The sequence below is a fragment of the Lissotriton helveticus genome, chromosome 9 (genome assembly GCF_964261635.1).
Source record: "Lissotriton helveticus chromosome 9, aLisHel1.1, whole genome shotgun sequence".
In the NCBI taxonomy this organism is placed as follows: domain Eukaryota; kingdom Metazoa; phylum Chordata; class Amphibia; order Caudata; family Salamandridae; genus Lissotriton; species Lissotriton helveticus.
In genome coordinates this window covers 530,734,118-530,760,274 of record NC_136070.1, presented here as the reverse complement: position 1 = coordinate 530,760,274, position 26,157 = coordinate 530,734,118, and the positions used below count along the sequence as shown (strand labels likewise).

At 44.8% G+C, this 26,157-nt stretch overlaps 1 protein-coding gene across 1 annotated transcript in view; it reads left to right on the top strand.

Moving 5' to 3' along the window:
- The window catches only part of LOC144782821 (uncharacterized), a 169,975-nt gene that overhangs the window by 56,628 nt on the left and 87,190 nt on the right, over window positions 1-26,157 (top strand). Inside the window, exon 2 of the mRNA XM_078662099.1 lies at window positions 8,437-8,520. The gene's annotated coding sequence lies outside the window, so the exon portion shown is untranslated. The remainder of the gene's footprint in view (window positions 1-8,436; window positions 8,521-26,157) is intronic.

Below are 26,157 nucleotides of genomic sequence, written 5' to 3'. Positions count from 1 at the left end.
CCCCTGGTTATAACGGTCTTCGAATTTTGAAAAGTATCAAGGCCACGAAAACCCCACTGATTCTTATGCAACCAAAGCTGAGACTTTTATACTTTTTAACACTTGAGCTATTGCACCTTACTTGTTTTTAAGAAAATATTGACCTTTTAAAATTTGTATTTTTCAAAATTGTGAGTTTTTATTAACTGTACAATAAAAACCTTTAAACCTTGCCCAATATGGCTTGTAGTTCATTTATGAGGCACTTGCTGTCACTTTAAGTACTGTCCATTGCTCAAAGGGGGTCAGAGGTTGCCCTGCTTATTCTGCGGTCTTGTCACCTAGTGTCATAGTTGTAAATAGTGTATGCGGTTGGATTCTGTTAAGGAATAATCAGCCTTGAGCAGGTCAAAGGGAACAAGCCCTAGAATGTCGAAAAGGCAACCCACTTGCTTACGACCCCCCTCTTGTCATTGCCGGAACATTTCTGGTTCAATCCCTAGGATGAAATCTGGTTTGGGCAGAATCAGGGTCATGGTGGAAGGTAAAGTTGTGAGGCCTGCCTGGAGTGCTACAGTGTCCCATACTTTGAGCATGTAGCTCGTTACCGGGGAGGACTAGAGACCCCAGGCTCTATGTTTACAGGTAAGCCAGACGTCCTTCCATATGTTGGAACCAGCAACTGGTTAATCTATAAAGGACCAATGTTTTTAGAGAGCTGGTGGTTCCATTCTACTAGAAATCTAAGTTGGGTGGCTTGGTAGTAGCGGAGTATCAGAGGAACGTCAGGCGCACTGTCCTGCTTTGAGCGATGGAGTAACTAGTTATGAAGGTAGGGTTTCGTGCTGTCCCACAGGAATGTGTTGATTTCAATTGGAAGGAATGAAAGGTGATGCATGGAGGGGTCAGCGGTAAGGTCTGGAACAGATAAAGTATACGTGGTAGGAGGGTAATTTTGACTGCCACTATTCTACCTATCCAAGAATGTCAGAGACGGCTCCATCTAGACAGATATCAGTGAATTGAAAAGTAAGGGTGGTGTAGTTGGCAGCCAATGTTTTAGGGAGAGTCCGGGCAAGCTTAACACCCAGATAGGATATGAAACACATCGCCCACTCAAAGGAAAACATAGAGTGTAAAATATTTTCGTGAGGGGAAGAAACTGAGAGGTTCAAAATCTGTGATTTCTGCACATTTACTTTAAAGCCCAAAACCTCCCCAAAGCTCTGGTGCTCTGAGACTAGTGCGGGAAGCGAGGACATCGGATCAGTGATTGATCAGATGACATCATTATCATAGAGGCTGATGAGATCACGATCACCCCTAAAGGAATCCCAACAATGACCGGATTATCTCTCAGCTATTGTGCTAGAGACTCCATGTATAACGCAAAAAAGAGAGGACAAGAGACATCCTTGACTGGTGCCCCATTGTATAAGGAAGGAAGGGCATAATAGACAATTTACCATCACTGAAACTCAGGGGGTACTATAAACGCTTCCGACCCATCTACAAAACTTGTTGCCAATACCAAATTTCCACAGCAACTCAAAGACGTAGAGCCAATGCACACAATCAAACTCCTTTTTGACATTAAGGGAGTGAAGTAGTGCCTCTTTCCATGACCGATGAATTTGTCAAGGAGGTGCAGAAGGCATTTGGTATTATTGCTGCACTAATGTGCAGGTATAAATCCCGCCTGGTCTGTTTCAATCAGGCCTGGCATTAATGGGTTCAAGCGGTGGGGTAAGATACTGGTGAATAATTTTGCGTCTATATTTAAGAGAGAGACAGGTCTATATGACCCACAGAGGGCTGGATTTTTGCCTGGTCTCGGAATTACCGATATAGCGACCTCTAACATAGAGCCAGTAAGGGAGCCCGAGACAGCAAAGGAATTATAGTGATGGGCAAGCAAGGTGGCAAGATCCTGGCAGAAATCCTTGTAAATGTGTGTACTAAAGTCATGGGGCCCTGGTGACTTCATTGGTTTTAAAAGAGCGATAGCCGAGATCACCTCTTCTATTCATATGGGTCATTCCAGAGCCTCAGCCTCTTTTTCTGGATTGGGACTGAGGGTGACATTGTGGAGGTAACCCAAGGGATCTCCAATGGAGCCATCAGAGATCGAGTGTAGAGAACCGTAAAAAGCCTGGAAGGCCTGTGCTATCTCTGTGTCGGTTGACAGACCTCTGTAGATGGTCCGGTACGTATGGTCTTCACAGATCCAGAATGGATTTTGCTGTGTAGGGGGTGTGCCGACATATGCCCGCAACTGTTGCCCCCAATTTAAAATTCATGTTTAAGGTGTACGATAGCGTACTCCACCCTGTCGAGATGTAAACGTTTGAGAAAATGTTGCGCTTTTATTCAAGTTCCCACCATACTCTAGGGGCCCCAGTCTGCTTTAGTGATAGCCTCGAGTTCTGAGACAGATCTCTCTAAACTCTCTCATTTGCCTTGGCAAATACAATCCTCTTTCATGAAGAGAGCTATAAGTTCACCCCGCACTACTAGCTTCAGAGTTTCCAAAATAGAGGCCATTGAAATCTCCGCATTATCATTGGTTTGGGGTAGTCTCCAATCACTTTCCCTAGGGAATTGACCATGGCTGGTGACTGAAGCAAGAAGTTTCTAAGGCGCCAGCACAAAGTCCTAGGTTGAGAGACATTTAGTCTGAGAGACAAGGAGAAAAGGGCATGGTCGGAGAGCAATTGGGGAGCAATGTCCACTTCTGATGTAAGAGCTAGCAGGGTCGTAAGGAAGGTGTCAATACCTGCATACGTTTTATGGGTAACCAAATAAAATGTGTAGTGTCTAGTAGAGGGGTGCAGTAGTCGCAAATGTCTTGCAGTCCACAATCGGTGAGCCATCGTCGTAACCATGCAGCAGAGAAGGCCCCAGTTTAGTTGGAGCGTTGCCCTGTGCGATAATTAATAGTGTTGATTACCAAGTTCATGTACCCCCTATCAAGATAGTGGCATCAGGAGATGGAGCACAGGTGCCAAGGAGCTAGTAATAAAGGATTCTTGGTGCTTGTTATATGTGTAAATACTTACCAGGGTGAAGTGAAAGGTGCCCAATCTCAGCCGGACTACTAGGAGGCAGGGCCAGACTGGCCATAGCGGAGACCGGGCAATCCCCCGGTGCGCCGCACTGGTGGGGGCCGGTTTTGGGCCCCTGGGGGCCGTTTTTGTTACAGGGCAGTTTTTGCAGCCTGGCAAAGAGTTTGCGGCACCCACAACCCCACTGAGTGGGGAGGGGGGCCGGCCAAGCACTTTGCCAGGGCCGGTTGTGATTCTCAGTCCGGCCCTGCCAGGAGGTGTCTCTTAACCTCCACTATTGTGGATAGTATTTCCCCTTTGAAAATGGCCCTTCCTCTGTTTTAGTGGGGCATGAGGAACAAAGTTGGTGCTGGAACCAGTAGGACTGAATTCTGGGTACATCCTTAGAAACTAGATGAGTTCCCTACAGAAGGCATATGTCACTTCCTGATTGTTCCAGGAATGTCAGGACTGCGGACCGTTTATTGGAAATATCAAGTCCTCTTACATTGAGGCTAGTAACCTTAAGTTCCTAGGAAACAGGGCTGGAAGGCAGAGTTCCCTCTAGACTGTCAGGGCACAAAGCTATGAAACCTCCCCACCTGAAGTAAACCCCAAGAAGGCATATTGAACAGCCAAGGATTGCCCAGATCCGGAGAAGGAGTAACAATCCCCCCCCAAAAAAACCTACAAATGAATCAGAAAAATATGTAACTAGTAACCATAGATGTCCATCAGTGAAGGGAGCAAGTAGTGCAGTGCTGACCGGGTGGTCAGGGCCATAATAAATTGAATTTCCAAATGGTGGAATGTCCCAATGAGGGAGGATCCACAAGACCGGCACATGTCACCTGGCTTTCCCTGTCCTTCCATCCTTCGCTCCCCCTTGCTATGAAGAATCCGTGTAACCAAAGTCTCCTCGGCCTCAAGGTGTGTTTGTCTTTTTAGCATCGCCAGTTAGCATCTTCAGTACCGACTTCCTTTCCAGCGCCATAGTTTCTCGATTAGGCCACAGTCCACCAGGCACATTTTTGGACCATTGCCAGAGTGGGTGCCTGCGCGACGTTCGACTCTGTGAGATGGGTTGTTGTCCCTCCGCAGGAGGGTCTGCAATATCAAGCACTCAGCACGCCTCTGTAAAAGATCTGGTTTGGTAAACCTTGGTCTCATACCGGAAGATGAATGGAAGTGGTGGCCCCAGGAGTATGAAATACAGGCTTCCCTTAGGTGAAGGTAAATATACAGAAGTCATTTACAGAGTAATGGACGCTAAGTCTTGATATAACACAGGGGTGTGTCCCCTAAACTGGAACTTGGCACAGTATGCTCTCCTTCAATTGAAAATCATGGACTCACACCAGAATGTACTCAAAAGAGGCCTTCTTCGGTCTCGGTGCTCAGTGAACCCGGTCCAGCTTTATTTCTTTGTCTGTCTTGACCCCCAGGATATGTCTAAAGAGAGCTCCCACATAGTCTCCCAAGTTGGCCCCTTCTGCATTCGTTGGGACTATGGATGGGTGGCGAACTCTTGCTCTGCTAGCGGAGTTTGCAGAGTTTTTCCAACTCCGTGCTTCGCTGGGTGCGCGGAGTTTGACAATAAATTCTGATTCTGCCATGTGGTGGAGTTTGTCCATGCCGCTCACCCCTAGTTGTAAGGGAGAGGGCAGAGGGGGTTGGACGGTGGGTGTGCGGTAAGGGCAGAGGGCTGCGGGGAAGGCAGTGAAGAAGAGAGAGGACCGCTAAGGCTTGACAGTGAGGGAGGGGTGGTGGTGAGTGAGGGTTGGTGGAGAGGGAAATAACTGTCAGGCATGGATCCTGAATGAAGGGTGGTGGTGATGGAGGGGGTTGCAGAGTTTGGACAGTGAGGGAGAGGTGCTAGCAAATTATGGGTGGTGACGGTAAGAGACGGTAAGAGAAGTGGGCAATGTTTGGTTAGTGAGGGAAAGGGCTGCTGTGGCAGGTTGAACCTAGCGAAGACAGATTGTGCCTGAGTCCTCCTTACCTGGATCTGGCGTTCTCTGTGCCCAGGCTGTCCTCCTCCTGTGTCCTAATTCCCAGGAGTGGAGACTGGGTTAATGTCTCCACTACCCAAGCATGCACATGCACAGTAATCTCAAGTCCTGCAGCAAAGTGATTTCACTTTTGTTATAGCCCAGGAAGGACAGGAGAAACACTGTTGATTACTGCCACAGCAGACCGAGGTAAGCCGTAAAGCAGGTGGCAGTCTGGTGGTCAGGAACCCTTCAGGTCTACTGCGTGCATTGGGCGCAGCAGAATTCCACTGAGTTTTTAGGCAACTCCATGGAATTCCGCTTACTGCCATTCTGCCAACCCCGCCCACCCTTAGTTGGAACTCCTTTAATGCATATATTGTTACACAATGAGCGATTTTCTAAGTCCTCAGCATGGGCCATAGGGTCGAGCTCTTGCTCCCGGAGTCAGAGCACTTCTTGTGGCAGCCACTCGACTTCTTCAACTCGCCCGGACTCTTGCTCTTCCAGCGCAGAGACCCTGTCCCCCATGTCCTCCAGGTCTTGACGAACCTCACGCAGATCAGAAGATAGGTCCTTTTTGACTGCTTGAAGTTCATCTTGTATTTATTTATTTATTTATTTTTTGCATTTATATGGCGCTCAGCTACCCAACAAGGGTTTCCCAGCGCCTGTGACATTAGGTTTGAACGAAGGAATGTACTGAGTTGGAGTTTAGCACAATTGTTTCTGGAAAAGCCAAGTTTTGACAAATTTCCTGAATTTAGTGTAGCTTTCTTCTTTCCGGATAAACTGGCGGAGTGAATTCCACAGACTAGGCCCTCGAACCGAAAAAGATCTTCCGCCAGTCTTTTGCAGTTTGTATCTGGGGACAGCGAAATTCGCTGCAGTTTGGGAACGAAGGTTTCTAGTTGGTAGGTAGGGGGAAGCTAAGGCTTGTAGATAGGAGGGTGCCGTTTTGGATTTGATTTTGAACATGAAACTAAGGGTTTTAAAGCTAATCCGATGTTCAACTCTGAGCCAGTGTAAATCATTCAGGTGATGTGATACTCTTTCGAACTTAGATATCCTGCACAGGAGTCTTGCAGCAGAGTTTTGGATTATTTGGAGTCGCTTGATCACTGCTAAGTTCGAACTTAGATATAAGATGTTTCCGTAGTCAATACGCGATGTTATTAGTGCGTTGACTACAGTTTTTTGTGTGACAGGAGGCAACATCCACACGTAGTGATGCGAATAAGGACACCAGGAAGGACCAAGTCACAGGCCCATCCATGTTTTGAGTCTCTGGGAGGTGATCTTTGTTAGCTGTGGGAATTTTATCCCCTAAGGCCCCCCAGCGGACCTAGTCAGCATATCCCACAAAGAGCGATCTCTTTTCAATCTGAACAATGACATGGCAACGTCCCTCTGTACAAGTAAATCCAGAGATGGTCAGCTAGTCAGCGATGACATGGCCAAGGGAAAACGCACATCAGCACTTTCACAAGTATGTCAGGAGTGGCTGCCGTGGGCCCAGCGGGTCAAGCGTTTGTTCCTTGCCAACCAGAGTCCTGGCTGGAGATAAGTTACCCCAGGCAGCAGCCTGGATGCGGCCAGAACACGTTGGCCAGAACACGGCTACAACCCCCGTTGTCTGTCAGGTGTCGCCGTCCATGGTGAGGGCTCTCTGGTGATTTAGGCTGTTGCCCCTTTTAGGAGGGTTTACTCAGGGAACTCCAGAGTCGTAGACCAGGCCCACCAGCAGACATAGGAGTGGGGGTCAAGTGTCACTACAGCAGGTGGGAGCCACAGGACTCACGTCCTACCTCACTCGGCGGGATCCAGGCCAAGGTTGGGTACCACAGAGCTTGACCATGTGGTAGGTTGCAGGCGGCAGCATGCCGAGAATCATGAAAGATGTGCCTATATTTGACCTGCAATCCTACCCAGATGGGCCCCAACCTCCAGTCCATCTCCTTCATTGGGCGGGGACGCATGGGTTGCAAGGGCCAGCAAGCGACCAAGGCAGGTGAACGACTCCAGGGGGTGGGCCTGCTTATCACGTCCACTGTGCTTCAGTGCATTTTTTCGGTCTCCCCAGGCAGCTCCATTCTCCCGCGAGGATCTGGGGGCTGGGGCAGTTATTGCCTACAACTTTCAGGCGGTTTTCTGCGTGGGCAGCCCCATCCATACCAACCACCCGGCCAGCTGGAGAGCTGATGTCCACTCCACAGGCACACAGCATCCCAGGCCTCACAGCTTAGATGCCAGGGGCCGGGAGTCCCGCTGTTCACATGTGCTGGATGCAATAGCTGGGCAAGCCCCCCGCGACAGGTCTCACTTGTCTATGGCCACCAGGTCCGCAAACTGGGTTCACCACAGCTTAAGGGTGCTGTTGCAGGCTGAACGACGGCACCTGTTGCATGCTCCTCTGCACAGCAACTTGGGTGTGGGAAGACAGCAGGCAGGACCTTGTCTCTGCTAGCTCGGGCTGACTGCCGCCATATTGCCGCTCATTGCGGCCTCCACTCCCACAGCCCATACCAGGAAGGACTGCCTGTCAGCGCCAGGAGGGGCTCCCAGTCTTTTCATCTCTGCCTACGCACCATCTGCAACCTGTACGGGGTAGAGGGAGCGTGTTATGCACTGCAGGTAAGGTGCTATATGAGGGTAAAGTGATGGTGGGGACAGAGAGACACAGAGACACATCTTACCTGTCTAGTATCTTGGCCACGCCCCCTTGCTGTCATTTTAAAGGCAACCCTATTTTGCAGATTGTCTTTAGAAGTAAATTATATGGAAATTAGCTTTATGGATTAAAAGTACTTCCAAAGTAGCGATCTCCCTTATTTTTACTTATGTCACTTCTCAAGTCCCGCTTAGATGCCACAGGGATTTAGGGTACCATGTAACTATAAGCAGAGACATAAAATATGTTTTATATGCCCTGTTGAGGGAAAAACTGCAAATTTCCTTTTTTCCCATTGTAGATAATTACCTCCATGGGCTAACATTGGATTATTTAATTTAAATATATAAATATTGACAGGCGTGCTTACTCATTGCCAGTTAGTTACCTAGTGATGATCAGGGGAATCATTTATTGAGACCCTAACTGAAAATGTTATTGTGTCTGTGGCCTTGTTTGTAGTGGTAAGTCACTACTTATCATTACTAATAAACTACTTTCCAACAAATCTCTAGGATCCTTTGTGAAAGTGTGGGCCCGCTTTATTCATAAATTCCTTCAAATTAAAAAAGCTTCAAAATTAGTCTGAAAAAATGAATCAAAAGTAAATTGCGAAGTGTGCAATGTTCTTTGACTGTTCTATGGTTCAGGGAGCTGACCTTGTTACTTGTCTTTGCATAGCTGTTGACCTTTCGGGAAGCTGAAATGCAATGACACCTGTTCACAAAGTCTTCTCTCTTGTTTTCTGTAGGTGACGCGAACCAGGGATGCAGGAACCAAGGAGGATTCTGACGCAGGAGCCCAGAACCAGAACAGAGGAGCTGTCAGGAAACCTGTGAGTTTAGCATGCGGGTGCGGGAGCCGGAGCTGTACGGGAGATGTTCTTTCTGCAAAGACTGTAAACCAAGCAAAATTGAGAGACTGGGCGCAGTCTTTATAGACCGTGCCCAAAGATGGCTGCCAGGTCTCGCTAGCACCCAAGACCTTGAGAGATCTGAAGCAAGGCCCGAACAGATGGGCTGAAAGCATGCCTTATTTGTATAGAATGTAGAGGGTACAATTTTAAGGCCAAATCAGATAGAGTTGTGGCACTGATTATCAGTGTCACAATGCACAGAGTCATAATACCAGCAAAAATAGGGTTCAGAAAAAGCCGAACAATAAGCAGTAACCCTGTAGAAAAGACCTGGATTCCCTGCAATAAGCCTAGCATCCACCCTAACCAGTACCCTTATACTTGCCCTTACTGTAACTCTATCCCTATCTCTATCCATAATCCTAAAGCATGCTCATAACCATATCTTTACACTTACCCTAAAACTAACCATAACTCCTTCCTTAAACTAATTTGACAGACTCCATATCTTTGCATGACATATTCATTGATTGGTCTGTACTGCTCAAACAGACGTTCAAGCCCCTTAGATCCCTGTCCTCTCACGCTTCTCAGGCAGTGTAAGGAGACCCTTTTACCTCCCCTCCTGGAGATCATGAATGGGGCAATGAGGTTTGGTACCTTCCCTCAGCATTGGAAAAGGGCTGTGGTGAAACCATTACTCAAAAAGGCAACGCTTGATCCGGGGGTTTTTAAAAACTTTCGCCCCATCTCGCTGCTCCCTGCTGCCGCAAAGATGCTTGAAACACATCTTAATAAGCACCTTGCGGCCTTTCTGGAGAACTCTGGCTTGTTAGATCACTCGCAGCACGGATTTAGGAGGGAGCATAGCACCGAGTCGGCCCTCACCATCGTGCTGGATAATATCCGCACTAGTGCTGATAGGGGCCAGACCACCCTCCTAGTCCTGCTAGACCTCACTGCTGCGTTTGATACCCTCTCTCCCTCGGTGTTAACATCTCGCCTGAGGGAGATTGGCGTGGAGGGGCCCGCTCTGGATTTGCTGGCCTCCTTCCTAAACCAGAGGGAACAGAGAGTGATGCTGGGGGAGTTTCTATCTCCATCCCTGTCTGTGCAATGTAGGGTCCCCCAAGGGTCGGCATTAAGTCCGACCCTTTTTAACATCTATGTGACCCCACTTGCCAGGCTGATAAGATCTTTTGGGATGCAGGTAGTTTCCTACGCCGCTGACACCCAGATCCTGGTCTCCCTCTCTCAGCCCGTTAACGAGGCTGCCTCTAATTTTAGATCCTGTTTAGAGGCAGTCGCAAAATGGATGACTTACAATTCATTAAAATTGAACGGGGAGAAGACGGAGATTCTGGTGTTTGGGGGAAAAGAGGACATCTGGTCGGCTTCTTGGTGGCCTGCCTCTTTGGGAGCGTGTCCGGTACCTACCGCTCTGGCAAAAAACCTAGGAGTCCTGATTGAGCCCACCCTCAATATGCGTCAGCAGGTGAACAGAACAGTCTCTACCTGTTGGGGCATAATTCACATTTTGAGGAGAATCAAACACTACTTATCCCAGCAGGCCGGAAAGCAAGTCGTGGTTGCTCTTATTGGCTCCCGACTTGACTATTGCAATGCGCTGTATGCAGGTCTCAGTAAGGGGCTGCTGCAGCGCCTTCAACTGGTCCAAAATGCGGCAGCTAAGTTTGTGTTGGATCTACCCAAACATGCATCGGCCACCTCCGCTAGGAAGGCATTGCATTGGCTACCTGTTGAGGACAGGATCTCTTTTAAAATCCTGTGCCTTACCTTTGGCGCCCTAGCGAGAAATAGGTCTGTGGGGATTGGGGCTCTTTTGACCCCCTACTGCACCTCGAGGAATTTGCGCTCTGCTAACAAATCCTTGTTATCTGTACCACGCATTCGCAGAGCCAAATGGGGTGGCAGAGCTTTTTCCACAGTGGCACCTAAAATGTGGAATGCTCTTCCCGTTGAAATTAAGGCCCTTCCCACTCTTCAGTCCTTTAGGAAAGCTTTGAAGTCACGACTATTTGCCAAAGCATACCTGTAGTTTTGCCTCTGCCTTTTAAGATTTATTTCATAGGCGCCTTGATGCCTTCGGGTTTTAGTTGCGCGGTTATAAATGTTCTTTCATTCATTCATTCAAGCATGTAATACGTTGAGTTCCAACATGTTGGCACCTCCTGGATGAGTGCTTTAACTGGCATTACATTATAACGTTGAATTATCCTCAGCTGCTTCTGGGCTTTAAAAGAATGGCCGAAATGTGTACAGATTCTTCTGCAGGTGGTCAGTAAGTTGCTGACTCAGTCTTTTTTCAGAAAGTCTTGAACAATGATGTTAACGCAACAAAACCAATGTTAAGACCTCTTGGTCACAGCCATTCAAAGACCTTGTTGCCAAAGTCTTCCAAAATGTTTGCAGCAGTATGAGATTTCTCCATGGCGAACTGTTGCATGTTTACGAGGCTCATTAAAAATCTCAACAGTGTCAACACCTGCAGATATCTTTATCTAACCACCACAAAAGAGATCCAGTGTGCAGTGATGCACATGTAATCTGTGGCTTGGCAACTGGGCCAAATGTCTGTCGTCAGGTGGCTAGTGTGACCAGCACTCTGCTGCAAAGCTTGTCCAAGCAATTCAAGCACTTTGTGATGTAGTGCTAGAACAGCAACTCTGGCGAAATAGGACCGGCTGGGAACCTTCCATTTCGGCTAGGTGGCTGCCATAAATTCAAGAAAACCCACCCCTTCCACAAAAGAAAAAGGGAGGAGGTCCAGCTCTAAGATTTTAGCCAGCTTTGTGTTGTACAAACGTTCCCTTGGGTGGTTGCGCTTGTACTGCCCCTCCGACCTAAACATGCTGAGAATAGTAGCCTGGATTTCTTTCTTTTCTGGTGCCACTGATGCAGGTGAATTCTCGACACCAGATGTTAGGCTCAATGCGTGTTTTTTCGTTGCAGGACTCTCTTGCCTTGGACCCCTTGGTGTCTCAGCCTGACTCTTGTGCCATTGCGATGTTGCTGATGGTGATGTGGGCGGTACCACTGCACTGCTGGGGACAGGGCTGCTTTGTGTACTGGAAAAAGTGTCTCCAGTTGGCAGACCTTCTGTTCTGAGCTATAGGGTCACAACAAGCTCCAAATTTCAGGAACTACAGGCGGAGCACCCCTCAAGGAATATTTCAATATGGATGTAGTGTAATGAAGCAGAGGAGCCATGGAAGGTATACACCAGGAGAGGACAGATACAGACTAAGCACAGGAATCAGATAGATGCAAGCAACATAAACTGACCAAATCTGGAATGGACCAATAATGGACAAACACTCTTGGTTACCACTAGAGTTGTACACAGGTAAGACTCAGACCTTCCAACAGGTACAGGGAATGACAACCCCTCTGTTCAGATCACTCTCACAGATAGTCACCCTGCAAGCCCCGTGGAAAGGAGGCAGCAAACATGATTCTGTCTTAGCACTAGACTGGAACATAAGAGCTGTAGAAACTAGCTAGTAGAAAGGCATTCATGGGAAAAATGGAGAACAGTCAAGTCAGAACAAGGATCCTAGGAACTATAACAAACAAGAGACTGGAAGCTAATGGAAACTAGAGACTGTAGTAGAATCATTGAGAAAGATAAAATTAAACTAGGGGCAAATTTAGGAGACTGAGGAGAAAATGCAAGAGCTAAGGCAGAAGTAAAAGAAATAAGTATAGGGAAAATATTAGAAGGAACAGAAGGAACAAACTAGGAGCAATTAGAAAGGGAGCTGCTTAGGGTGCACCAAAGGGTCGAAAAATACGGGCAGGGATTAAATCAAAAGCAAAGCAGGGCTGAGATAATATGTAGCAGGCTGCACATGAACTGGAGACAGGCTTTGGCTGAAGCAAGGCAGAAACTGGATAGAAAAACAAGCAAAAAGAGGTCAGGTACACAGAGGAACAAATTTCAATGAACGAACAAGGAGCTTCAGCAAATGGCAGCTTATAACCATTTCAAGGCAGCAGCAAGCCCAGGGCGGATCACATAACTGGCCTGAACAAGACAGGTCACAGGTGTGTCCAATTCTAGTCTCTCACAAGTCCTGGAGTAGAGAATCCAGTGCAGAGGAACAGCAGGACTACTTAGATAGAAATCAATGGACAGCGAATTCCAGGTCTTATTGAATACTTGACAGTGCATTATGGAACCTAAAGTCATGGAAGCAAATGTAGGCTTTCAACTGCATACACCATTGTGATGGGAAGCAGCCAGAAGTCAGAGAGGGTTTTGGGTGAGTTTTAATGATGATTTCCCGACTGCCGATTGTCCATGTACAAATTTCCCAGAGGCGGAATGAGGGAATGGTAACACCAATGACTTCCCTGCAACTGCCTAGCGATCTGCTACACTGGAGTTGCTTGGACTTGCAAAAGGGCTTGCCTGAGCCCTGCTAACCTCTGCTGGAGTGAGTCTCTGAGCTCCAAGAAGTGCCCCAAGTCCGGGATGCTTGGCTGGCATCAGATAGGACTCCTCCTTGCATAACTGAAGGTTTCATTGAATCCTAAGTGACATGAAGCCCAACAAAGACTTGCAGCACAGATGCAAACTTCATCGGAACTGACACCAAGTGATGCGAAAGCCCTGCAAAGCCTCACCCACATCTGCAAGCTTCATCGGCACTGACGCCAAGCGACTCAAAGCCCCACAAAGCCTCGCCATACTGCCTCAAGCTGTATAGGAACTGAAGCCAAGCAATGAAAAGCCCCACAAAAACTCACTGCACAGTTGCAAGCTGCAATGGAACTTATGCCAAGCAAAACAAAGCCTGACAAAACAACGCATCACAAATCCAGCATCGAGGACATAAGGCACAACTCCTAGTAGTCTTGTTCCTGTGCCCAGCCTGCACTCCATCCGACCCAGCCTGAACTTGTGACTTTTTACCTGTCCAGTATGGCCAGATACCCTCAGTTGGCTCTTTGTCCTTTTAGGCACTATATTTACTTTCATTTTTGAAACAACATATTTACTGTTCCACTGTTGGTTCTTGTATTCTGGTATTATTTTATTTATTAAAATGTACTCTATTTTTCTAGATTGATTTGGGACTTTTATTGTGTTGGGTTTAACCTTTTTAATGTGTGCTGCATAAATACATTACCTTTAACCCATTCCCTGCTGCCCTCGGCCGCTGGCCGTCGCGAGCACTACCTCACTGGTGCTGCGAACGTCCAAAGGCGACGCGGCCCTGCCCATTTTGCGGAAGTGCCGCACTGCCGCGAAATCGCAGCTGCGGCAAAGGGGTTAAGTTTAGCTTCGCTGCTTTTTCGCCAAGATGCCAGAGGGTTAGGCACAGGTTAATATAATGATTTTTATGGTTCACCCTGACAAGGATTGTGGTTGTTGCTTGAGTTGGGTTTTCACACCTCTTAATAAATAATCCAATTTCTTACATTCAGTGCTTGTGTTTTTGCAGTTCCACTCAGTGATTTTGTGTAACACTAAAATCCCATATAAATACCTTGACATCAGATTCAACTTTATTTTAAATATTCCTTGATTGAACTCTTTTTTTTTTTTTTTTTTACAAATTTGCTTCCATTCCACCTGACTTTGTGCACCTACAACTCTGCCTGCAAACATGGAGTTTGAGCTCAACAACATGGAGAGCTGCACTGTGTCTGAGCACAATAGATTCTTCAGGGAGAGGGCGAGGCCAGTAGCTGAAAGCTCCAAAAGGCAAGAGCTCCAGAAGGCCTTCAGGGCCTGGGAAGAGGCCAACCAGTTTCAACAAACAGGCTACAGCACAGGAGCATAAGGAGGAGGAGGATATGGAGAAGCAGGAGCAGGAGCTAGAAGGGAGGCGGTTGACAACCCCCTGATCAAAACCTCAGAGGGGAGAGGAGGGACCACAGAAGTTAGGTCCTCTGCCAGATCCAGAGAAGGCACTAGCATCTCTTTCCACAATCTGTCCCCTGAGGAACTGGAGGACAGGATGGCTGAAAGGGAGTTCAGGTTACAGTTGGAAAAACTCAAGATGGAGGAGGCTGTTGCAAAGAGGTTACAGAGGAGGTTAGTCCAAAGAGGGCTGCAGAGGAGTTTGCTGTAAAGAAGGGATGCATTACTGGTCCTAGGGAAGGAGGACAGGGTTACATATTCCCTCATGAAGCAAGCACTAGTCAGGGGAAGTATAGAGGTCCCGGGAGAAGTATAGGCAGAGGTTTAGGGACAGCCAGATGCTTCTTTACCAGTCCTGGGTGGATTATGTGGATTACATTTACAAGACACTGCATGGTTGGGTGAAGGGAAGTGTTGTAAGTGATTGTAAAGGGCTGTACAATCTGATTGCCAGAGAGCACATGTTCAGTAATTATTTTGCAGAGCTGCGCCAATACCTAGTGGATAGTGAGCTCCCTGTCCTAGTAAGGCCCTCAAATCCATTCTCAGGGGGAAGATTCCCAGTCCCAATCTGACCAAAAGAAGAGTGGTTTCCCTGACCCAAAGTCTTCAGGGAAGTTCAACTCCAAATGCCATAGGTATGGGTACTGCAAAGGGAACACCATCTGCTCTATGAGGGTGCACTCACCCACTAGTACGCAGACATCGGGGTTGGTGAGCATAGTGCTTGGGGAGGCGCCCTACCTTATTCAACCTGTATATCTGCCCCCTATCAGACAATATCATGCGGCATGTCTTCAAAATAACATCCTATGCAAACAATACCCAGTTGATATTAACCTGGTCATATAACTCTGCTGCTGCAGCTGATTCTCTGAGGGCTTGTTTGTCAGAAGTGCCTTTTTGGATGGACCTCAATTACCTGAAGTTGAATGCAGGGCTGTTCCTCGGCCATCAGCCCTCGATATGGTCCCCAGCCTGGTGGCCGGAACCTCTGGGCCCTTTTCCCCAGCCTAAACCCGAGGTTAGAAACTTGAGTTTTTGGTTTGACGATAAACTCGCCTTCGAGAGTCAAATCACAGCTTTAGCGGGCAAGTGCTTTGGTATTAATAAATCTCTAAAAAGCTTTAGTCATCTTTTACCTGTTTTGGCACAGAAGACAATGATCCAGGCGTTAGTGGTCGCTCGGCTAGACTACTGTAACATCTTATGTCTGGGAGCTTCTCAGGCTAGGATCAAGAGACTTCAATGTGTTGTACATTGGTCGGCTCACCTTCTGCTTAACATCCCTAAGTGTGCATCTTTAGGCATGGCACTTCAGAAACTGCACTGACTCCCTGTGGAGAATCATCTCTCTTTTAAAGCTCTTTGCTTCTGTTATAGGATTCAAAGGAAGATTGGGGCAGCCTATCTGCATCCTCTTCTCACTTCCTAGTCTCCTAGGAGGTACCTCAGGTCCTCAGAGGCACTGTTAGTACCAGTGCCCAGAGTCAGGAAAACTCGCTCAGTGGAAGATCTTTTGGCTTTCTGGCATCTAAATTTTGGAATTCTCTACCGTTGCAACTGAGGCCATTTCCGTCAGAATCTCAGTTTCTGAAAAATGTAAAGACTTGGCTTTTCTAGACTGGCTCCTTTCTTTACCTGTTACTGGTTGATTTGCTTTTGACCTCTTAGAGCTGGTACACTCCTTTTGGAGTAGCTACGCGCTTTATAAGACTCAAATTCATTAATTAATTCTTTCATTGTCCCAGATAGCTTGGAGGTACTGCAGAGGGTAACCTAGTATCCATGGGTGACAAAGAGATGGTGCTAAAGGTCCATAAGCCTTCAAATACTTCCAAGTACCGGCAGTGGGTTACCCTCAATCGGCAACAGGTGAAGGCTCTGAGAGACACAGGAGCCAGTATGACTACTGTTAGTTGTCATTTGGTGTCCAAAGAGCAGGCAAACCCTAAGGCACTCCACCTGTTTGTGGTACAAGACAAGCATGAGAGTCACTATCACGTGGCTCTGGTTCCCTACGAGTGGGGGTGGGTCCTAGGTTCCTTAATCATAGGTGGGAATCCAGCCATGACAGTGCATTTTCTGTTTGGCAACACAATGGAACACACCATCTGGATGGGGGTGGAGCTATGGTCTCACCTGGAGATGTTAGGATTGCCTTTAGTGGGAGTGGATGTGCCTGATCACATAGTACATAGCAACCTGATAGGGAAGTCAAGAGGGCCTGGAGCCTGGAAGAATTGCCCAGGTACCTCCCAAAAAGAGGAATGTCAGGGGGTGTAGGAAACCTGCTCCTGAAACTTCCACAGCCTGGGAGGAGAATGAGCCAGAGGGTGATGCCCCAGAGCCTACACAGGAGAACATTGCCTCAGATATTTGGACCTCAAGATCCCCAGTATTCTCTTGGGGGTCCTAAATGTCAATCAACTCAACCCCCACTATGAGAAGACAAATGTCACTATGCTCCTAGTAACAGATGATGGAGTGGTTAAGAAGAGTGAACCTCTCCCTGACCTTCTATCATCCATGAAGCAGGATAGGCCCGTGGAAGGTGTCCACCTCTCCTCAACCCAGACTCCAGAGCAACAGAGGGACTTTTCTACTTGCTGGGACAGTTAGCCTCCCTATTCCGCTGACCCCTGGGGTTACCCATCTGTGTACCCATGACGTGGATACAGGGAACAGCATGCCTACGAAGAAGTGGATGACAGCTTCAAGGTGTAAGTGTCCAAGATGCTAAAACTAGGGGTGATTAAGCCTTCAACAGTTCTTTGCCCAGCCCAGTGGTGCTGGTACCCAAGGCTCCCAAGCCAAGCACCACACCAGAACTCAGGTTCTTCACGAATTACAGACGCTCAACTCAGTCACTTAGATTAATGCTTAAGCCATTCCCCGTGCTGATGAGTTCAGATTGCTGGGGGGTTTCCAAGTTCCTGAGCATGTTTCATTTGACATGAAATGCCCCTGCCACCTTCCAGAGATTGGTCAACCAGGACCTGGCTGGGAAAGAGAGCTTCAGTCAAGCCTACTTGGATGACATTGCTGTCTTAAGTCCTAGCTGGGAGGACCACCTGTTCCACCTCCAGTATGTGCTTCAGGCCCTTCAACAGGCAGGCCTGACAATAGAAGACTACAAGAGATAGCACCGAGTTCAGTGGCTACTTGGGGGACCAAGTTGGTGAGGAGAGGGTACAGCCCCTCCAAACCAGAAGTCTTATCATATTGGTTAGGGCCCCTCCACCAAGACCCAGACTAAGATGAGAGCCTTCTTAGGCCTCATCTGACACTACAGAATTTGTGGCAAGGGGTATGGACCATTGTTGCCCCCTTGACTAAGCTGACTTCCTAAAAGCAGCTCAGTAAGGTGATCTGAAGAGAGGCTTGCCACACTACTTTTGATACCCTCAAGGAAGTCATGTGTGCAGCACCAGTGCTCAAGGCCCCTGCCTTCTCCCAGGAATTAATTATTCATACAGATGTCTCACAGCATGGCATAGGGGCTGTGCTCTCACAGCAAAATAAAGAGAGCCCTGACCAATCTGTAACCTTCATCAGTAGATGATTACTTCCCAGGTGACAGAGGTGAACCACAATTGAAAGGCTAAGCTTTGCTGGGATCTGGACACTGAAGAAGCTGGCCAACCTGTTTGACTTCCAAGGGTCAGCTGTCTGGCCTCATGTTCTGAGCTACAGAGACCCAACAAGCTCCAGAGGCCTCCTTGCAACTGATCATCTGACCTGCTGCACTGTACCTGAATGGACCTGCAAATAGACCTGCCTCAACCCCATTCGCCTCTATAGGAGTGAGTCCCTGATCCCTAAGAGGTATCTCCCTAAGTCCTAGACTCTTGTCTGGCATCATGGAAAACTCTTACTTCGCTAACTGAAGTTTCCTGCAAATCCAGGGTGAAGCAAGATGAAGCACTTCAAAGCCTCACTGCACATTTGCAACTTCATTGGATCTGATGCCAAGCAATGCAAAGCCCCACAATCCTCTCTGCACAGCTGCACACCTCATCATAATTGACGCTGAGTGACGCAAAGCCTCATAAAACAATACAGCGTAGGCCTAGCACCAAGGACATAAGGACAACTCCATGCAGGCCAAACTTAGCCCTGTGCCTGGCCTGCACTCCATTGCAGTTGGCCTTAACTTGTGACTTTGTCCTGGTCAAGCAATGCCAGATACGCTCAGTTGGCACTTTGTGATTTTTAGCTTCTATATTTACTTACATTTTTACAATCCCCTATCTCCAGTTGAACTTATTTGATTCTTTTCGTTCTGGTAATATTTTATTTGTTTTGATTTACTCTAAGTTAAGCCCGACTTATTTTGTGCCAAAGTACCAGAGCGTTAAGCACAGGTCAACTTAGTGACTTTTGTGGTTCACTCTGCAAGGAATGTCGTTGCTGCTTTAATAGGGGTTTCAGCCCCCTTCAATCAATAGACCAATTAGTTACAGGCTTCTTCTAGGTACTAACACATTAATGTATGTTATACCCCAAAGTAACAAGACATGATGTAGGGATTACTTTTATTCCAACTGATTAAGCATGGTGAATATGTTCCAGTGCACATTAAAACATCTGTCAATAATTAGAAATGCCATTGCTGATCAACAAAAAAAGGGCGGTCTTGAACCGTGGCAGATGATGAACTCCGAAAACGACAAGAGCTAAATACTATTTTCAAAACTACAGAAAGGGAGCATGTGAAGCAAACATGACTGAGGTGCTCTGAGTGTTTTATCCGGGCAGAGGTTCTCTTACAGGAAATACTTCATAAAATGGGATAATAGTGCATTTTATAGTAGAATTGAAGGATGGCTCAGTAAACAATAAACAAGTCCCTATTAAACACTACAGAACTTTATTAAGAAGCAGCATATTTACAATAGTGTGACTTGATTTGAAAAGCAGTACAATTAAATACCACAGTTCGGATGCAGAAATGCATGTGATGGAGCGGTAATTTCTTCTGGTAGTTTCTCAATGTAAAACCTTCATGCTACCTCTAATTTACCGCTCAAAAGGTGTTGGGCCCTTCACACCATGTATTACCTTCAGGAGACTTAAATAAACCTGAACAGTCAAAAATTAAATTTTTTATTCAAGCCAATAAAGAGAGTTGTTGAGTATTTTAAAGGGTTTTATTTTCTAGTCAAAAGTTAAGTTTTTCTCTGACCCTTTATTCATTAGTAAAATATCAATTAGGTTACAGAATTTGGAGAACAGGAAAAATAGCATTAATAAAGAACACATTACAGTCTGCATATAAGCATAACATGTAGGGAAGAAAATGTGGCGCAAAATTTCAGTCACAATTCTTAAAGAGTTTCTAAGAAAAATAGTCTTGCAAAGCTAATCAATAATTAAATAGTTGGCAAAAATCTCCCATTAAGAGAAATAAATGCATAAAACAAATAAATCTTTTTAGACCTAATTAATTAGTCAAAACATAAACTTTAAGTTTAGCATCTAATTCTATTCTGATCCACTGCACTCTCTGTCTGTCTGTGTCTAAAGAGGAAATGACGTGGAAGCAAGAAACCTCCCCCTGAATCTCCTCGGACGCACCTCCCCTTCAGCAATCTCCCAGGACGTTTCTCGTACCTAACCCATAGAAGCCAGCTGAGCTGAGAAAAGCCAGCCCCCATCCAGAGAGGACATTATTTTATACCCTAATTATTGGCAGACTACACAAAGATGGGGAAACATCATTTACTACGAAGGCATCCCCACGCATAACGTTTACCACGGTACACTTACCACGCAAACGTTTTTTCAACGTGGGTGCCTTCCACGACCGTCTATACCACGAAAGTACGTTCAGCGTGGGTTGGGGGGAGACGTGGTATTCCGTCCAGTCGTGCTGGGGGGGCTGGGGGAGGGTTGGGAGGGGGGCTAGGGGGGCTGGGGGGGCTGGGGGGGTCTCCCCCCAAAAAAATAACAACAATTAAGGAGCGAGTTAGATTTAAAAAAAAAAACGCTCTGTGGTATTAATGAAGTAAAAGGAAAGAGCCTCCCCCAAAGACGTGCAGTGTACGTCAAAAAAGAAGTCCTTTATTTATTTTGGAAGACGTGTTTTGACGCTTGTTTCCATGGTAGATGGAAGTAAGGGCTGCTGGAGAAAGACGTGCAGGTAAGACGTGGTACAATCCTTCGTTGTAAATTCCAGCGTGGTAAAGCCACTTGCGATGTAAAATTCGCGTGGTTATGCCATGCGTGGAACTTGAAATCGTTGAAAAATCATATATTCACAAAGATGTAGCATCTTTCAGGAGAACCTGTATGTGATTGGTCAGTCATGATGGCATGAGTTCTCAATACCCTGACTCATTCTAAAATCCTGACTTTACCAGTTTTAACAAAAGAAGCATACATGAATAACTACATTTATAAACATTTGCAACATTTACTAAGAAAAATGTTTCATTCTAATTCTCTTTCCTTCCTTCCTTCCACAGCGTAGTCAGATGGACACTTTTAACTAACACTGGTACATTGGCAGAATCACAAGAATGCACAAAGTTCAAAGTGTCCTTGACTCCTTTAGGATAGCTGGTACAGTCTGCGCATGCTCCCTTCTCATTAAATTGCAAGCCATAGCCTTGATGGATTCACAGGCAGCCATGTTTTGTGTAGGCCCCAAAAATAAAACAAACACAAAGATAATATTAATTTCATGTAAATCATCCCATTATGTTTCCCTCCCTCATACTAATACCCCTTATAAATGTTTACCTAGCCAAGCTATTAGTGAAAAGCAGCTTTTCTATTATTTATGACAACATGCAAAATAAATGTGAAATGTGCAAAATAGCATTTTCATGCTTTTAGTGTAACATTTAAAAGCACACACAGTTAATATAGCGCACACAGTTAATACAGCACACACAACAACATGCTTTAATGTTTTAGATAGCTTTTCATGCAAACAAGCATTTAGTCCCTTGTGTCGTGTTTGGTGCATTATTAATTCACACACATTATAAAAAGAGGTGTTATTAACTGAAAATGTTTATCAAAATATGCAATAAGTCAAAGTCTATTAAGACAGGAATAATAAATCTAGATTACATGGATGAGCTGGGAAGAGAGAAACACATTCTATTAATCTTCAAAGGTAAAAGGCCACTTTTCTCTACACTGTAAAAACACATGTTAATTCAGCACAAGCATTTCAGACTGAATAGGCCTCACTTTCATGTTTTTCATTTGCCATGTTTTTAACCTGCACCAAAATGTGCGTGGCAATTTAAATGCAGCCTGTCTGAACCACAAAAAATAAAACAATGCCTGACTGCAGATGGAATCTGCTCCATCAATCCACCCTTCTGATGATTCAAATCATAATAAAATGATTTATAATCCATCACACATATTTCATTTCACAAGTGACAGTATTTTTTTTTATTTTTTTTTAAATTGTAAAAGCTGAGCATATAACAATGTTACTTCTATTTCTAAGGCAAACACAAGTTTGGTCTGTAATCAGATCATATATAGCCAAGCTCAAATGTTTTAGTGCAGAGATCTGTAAGTAGCTTCTTGGAACAGTTAGTCTTCTTTAAAATAAGTAACTAAAATAATAAAAAAGGAATTCAACAGGACAGTTTCAGCATTTCTTTGCTCTTTGTCATCAGCTTGCCATCAGAATGGCTCATACAGTGTGGCATTCTGTACTCTTTTCCATGCAAATTAGACTACTTAGGTGCTGAGAAACTCTGACAGAGCACCATCAATCCTTTGCCCTTTTTCAACCAAGGCCTTTCACTCTTATTTTCACTTTGATCATATTCAGATGTGTCACCACAGCATCTCTCAGATCAAAACCGTTGCACCATCCATTATGCAGATCTTGGTAGCAGCTGCAATCTGGTGAGAAACTGCACACTGTACATCAAGCAGACCTACACAGCAATGGCTAGTGTTCTCCTCAGTGTTTTCCACAAGTGCATTTGCCTATGTATTTTCAAGCCACTTTGGTGATGCTGAAACACAGTCTTTTGCAAAAGGTAACTCAGTGCTGCCATTGTGTTGCTTTATTATGCTTGACACTTCAGGCAGATAGCTACAATCCATTCCTTGTCCAATCTGTTGTTCTGAACTCATTATCTTTGAGACCCCAATATGATCTGATTTCAGAGAAACTGGCAATCTATACCTGGGCATCAGTCTTTGCAATAACACATTTGTCACTTTGCAGTTGTCATTTTGTTCAAAAATAGTTCTGATACAACCCTGTTGTGCTGCTTCAAAAACATTTTCTTGAGCCTCTTTTAATTCATCTGTGAAGATTCCATAGAATGTACATGCTAACAGAACACAAATTTGTGCAACTGAATTAGCATTTCTCTCTCCCATGACAACAGTGACTCCCAATTGAGCAGATATACTGCATGTTATGGTAAGGGCAATCAATTTCGAATTTTGGGCTGGGGTAATTACTAAAAGCCATGAAGCTTTGACAACATAATGTATAAGGAGCACAGCATGTGCTGCTTTTAATGTGTCATCTTTCAAACATGGGCCATCTACAAAATGGACATTGTTGGGCTGACTCAGACATTCATCCTTAAAGTCTGAATTTGGCTTTATGCATATTTTCATTATATTTAGACACTTATATTCAGTTTCATCATAATCCAATTCATTTGCTAACATTTCTGTGAATGTAGGGTCAAAGGTCATTGGGCAATACATCACAGACCTTTGAACACAATCATCTTTTTCAATAGGCAATGAGAGAGCGCAGCCCTCCCTCTCACTGCAAATTAGTGTATTTTCTTTCAAATAAGCTTTCATTCCTAGTGCTGGGGCGCGACATTTTTTCTCTTTCAACTCTAGGAATGCTTTTGTGCAGTTGTTGTCCAATGGAAGCGGATCAGACACACCTGAGTGTGTCAGCCTCAGTAAAGGCTTAGCCACTAGGAAAAGGTTTAGTAACCACTCTCTACAGCAGCTAACCATTCCCAAAAATGTCCTCACTTCTTTCTTAATTTGAGGTGGATTCATCTTGGAAATTATTTCCACCTTCTCTGGTGACACCTTTCTACCTCCCTTTCCAATTTTGTGTCCCAGACATTCATCTTCTTTTTGACAGTACTCCTGACTATTCTCATGCAATGGCACTGTGACATGAGCTTTGCAAAAATCAATAAAAGTAAGCCATTCTTCACCACATGGAATGTGAAAAAATATATTGGCTGGATTCGGTACCACAGGACAACATGAAAAAATATGCTTTTAATCTGCTGCACTATTCTGTTCTTTTCATTTATTTTCTGTGAACCTGTGATCAGAAAATTACACAAACTTCCAATCAATTCCATAAAAAATCCTTTTATTGATAAAATTCCTGCAACTGAAGGTATTCCTGAATACATGTAATCTGGTTCAAATTTTAATATGACATGTTCTGCACATTTTATTAATCTGGCATCCTCTGTGAACTCTCTTATTTCTGTGTTTATTATTTTTTCAAAAGCAGAAGGTAATTTTTCAACTCTCTTTTCTGAAAATAATGCTACAGCTGTCTCTTGTTGGGCCATTTTAAAATGTACATCCTCACCAGGAATCTGAAAAATAACATTATCTGGTGTACAGTAATCTGTGCTGCTTAATTGGCAAAATAATTGTTTTCCTGCTAGGCCTGAGTCACAGACAACAGTTTTGCAATCTTCCTCAAATGGGCCTAATTTTGGTGCAAATTCTTCTAACACTGGGTTTTTAATTTCTCTGTTTAAAACTCCTGCAACTAAATCTGGACTTTCCACTGCCTTCACAATGGAATTGGTAAATTCAGAATTGTGAGTGTTAAAACTCTCATTTGCAAACAAAGCAACCTGTTTGACTGGGTTCTCATTTTGTCTCTGGAAATAATTCACATTTGCTCTGGGCAACTTATTTAAATTAATTTTAACATTTTCCATATTTTGTGGGACTATCTGTGCTTGAAAAATTCCTGCCATTGGTATCTGTTTCTGAACTGACATTTGCATTTTCTTAACTGGCATATTTTGCATCTGCAATTCTCCATGTTTTTGTGCATCATGTTTAAATTTATTTTCCTTCATCCAACGCTCAAATCTGTTAAAAAGATGGCAAAAGGACACATTTTCCAGCAGTACAACATCCATACCTGAATGTGTACAAACCAAAACACCTTTACTTCCATCCTGTGTTCTTTTAATCTGTACCCAATCAACATCCTTTGCTGGCACTCTGCCCTTCAGGAAAATAATCACTGCTAAATTTTCCTCCATAACAACAGATAATGATGGTGCATTCATGCAAACCCTTTTCACTGTCTCCTCACCTGGCCCTTGAACAACAACTTTAGATTCAAACCACAATTTAGTCAGCATGGCAATATAAAAGAACATTTCCAAATTAATGCACAACTCTTTCAATATTTCATCAAATCCATCAACTTGTGGGTACCACAGCATAAATGTGTCTCTCAATTGTGGGATTGTGTTCAGAAATGCTGCAAGTTCACTTTTATTCTGTGGCATATGAGCATGCACTTCTCCCACCATTTCTCTCAAACAAAAGCTTCTCCCTCAGTCTGCTTATTATTTTTCTCAATTATATCTGGTGGCTTCTTTTCCTTATCCATTTTCCTTGCTAGGTCTGGTGGTTTCTTTTTCTTTTCATGTTTTCTTGCCCACCTGTCTCCTAATTTCTCAAACCCATTGCATTTGAAATTGTATTTTATTTCTGCAATGTGCAAATGCATTCCTGATGAACACATTTTCTCATTTGCTTCCTCATCCATGTGTACCCTGAAACCTTTCTGGAAAACTTCCTGAAACATCAGTTTCATATTTTTGAGCCAAATCTGTCGGTCCATTATGTGTAGTTAATGCACATACAGCTGTTTCCTTACTCAGGGAAATTAATTCTTTTTCCTGACACTGGTTCACATTTTCATGATTTAAACAGCAAGGACTGTTAATTTCTTCATGTTCACATGTTGAATTTAAAACATTAAGCTGTCTCTCTTTTTCAGGGCCTGTGTTAATATGTTCTCCCATGTTCTCTATATTTTTAATCACTGCTGCTTCCTCAGAGCAGGTTTGAAAAATCCCATTTTCAAATATATTTATTTTATCCTGGGCTGCAGAAGTTGTAAATACCATTTTTCCCTCACCTTTCAGTGCTTGGGGTAATTTCCGTTCACTAATCTGTGAATTCTGAGTTTGTGAAATAAACCCTGGCAAAATCACTGATTCTGCAGCTCCTTGAACCTTTTCAGTAGGGACCATATTAATTGGGACAGTCATAATTTTTCTAGGCACTATCTGTGCATCTGCAGTTTGCAATTCTTGGACTGAAACAGTCATATTTGAAGCAGTAACACCTGGAGGTATCACTGTCAGTACTGAATCAACAGGTAATGGGTCAATATACAATGTCTGCACAGTTTTCTCAGTCTGTATTTCTCTCTGTTCAACAGAAGCAGTAGCCCCTGTAGTATTTACTGGTGCACTTTTTTCAGTATTTTTCATGGGAACCACATAAAGTGCTGGACACTCAATTAACAATGCATCCATTATTTCATCACCTGAATCATTATTTATTTTAAGCTCTTTGTCAGCATTAATTCCCTTCTCCTGTATCTGGTGCTTTACCTTTTTATCCTCACTTGCTTTCTCTCTTGCTGTCTTTTCCCATATGCTTAAGGCCTCAAATTGTGCAGCTTTAGATGGTGT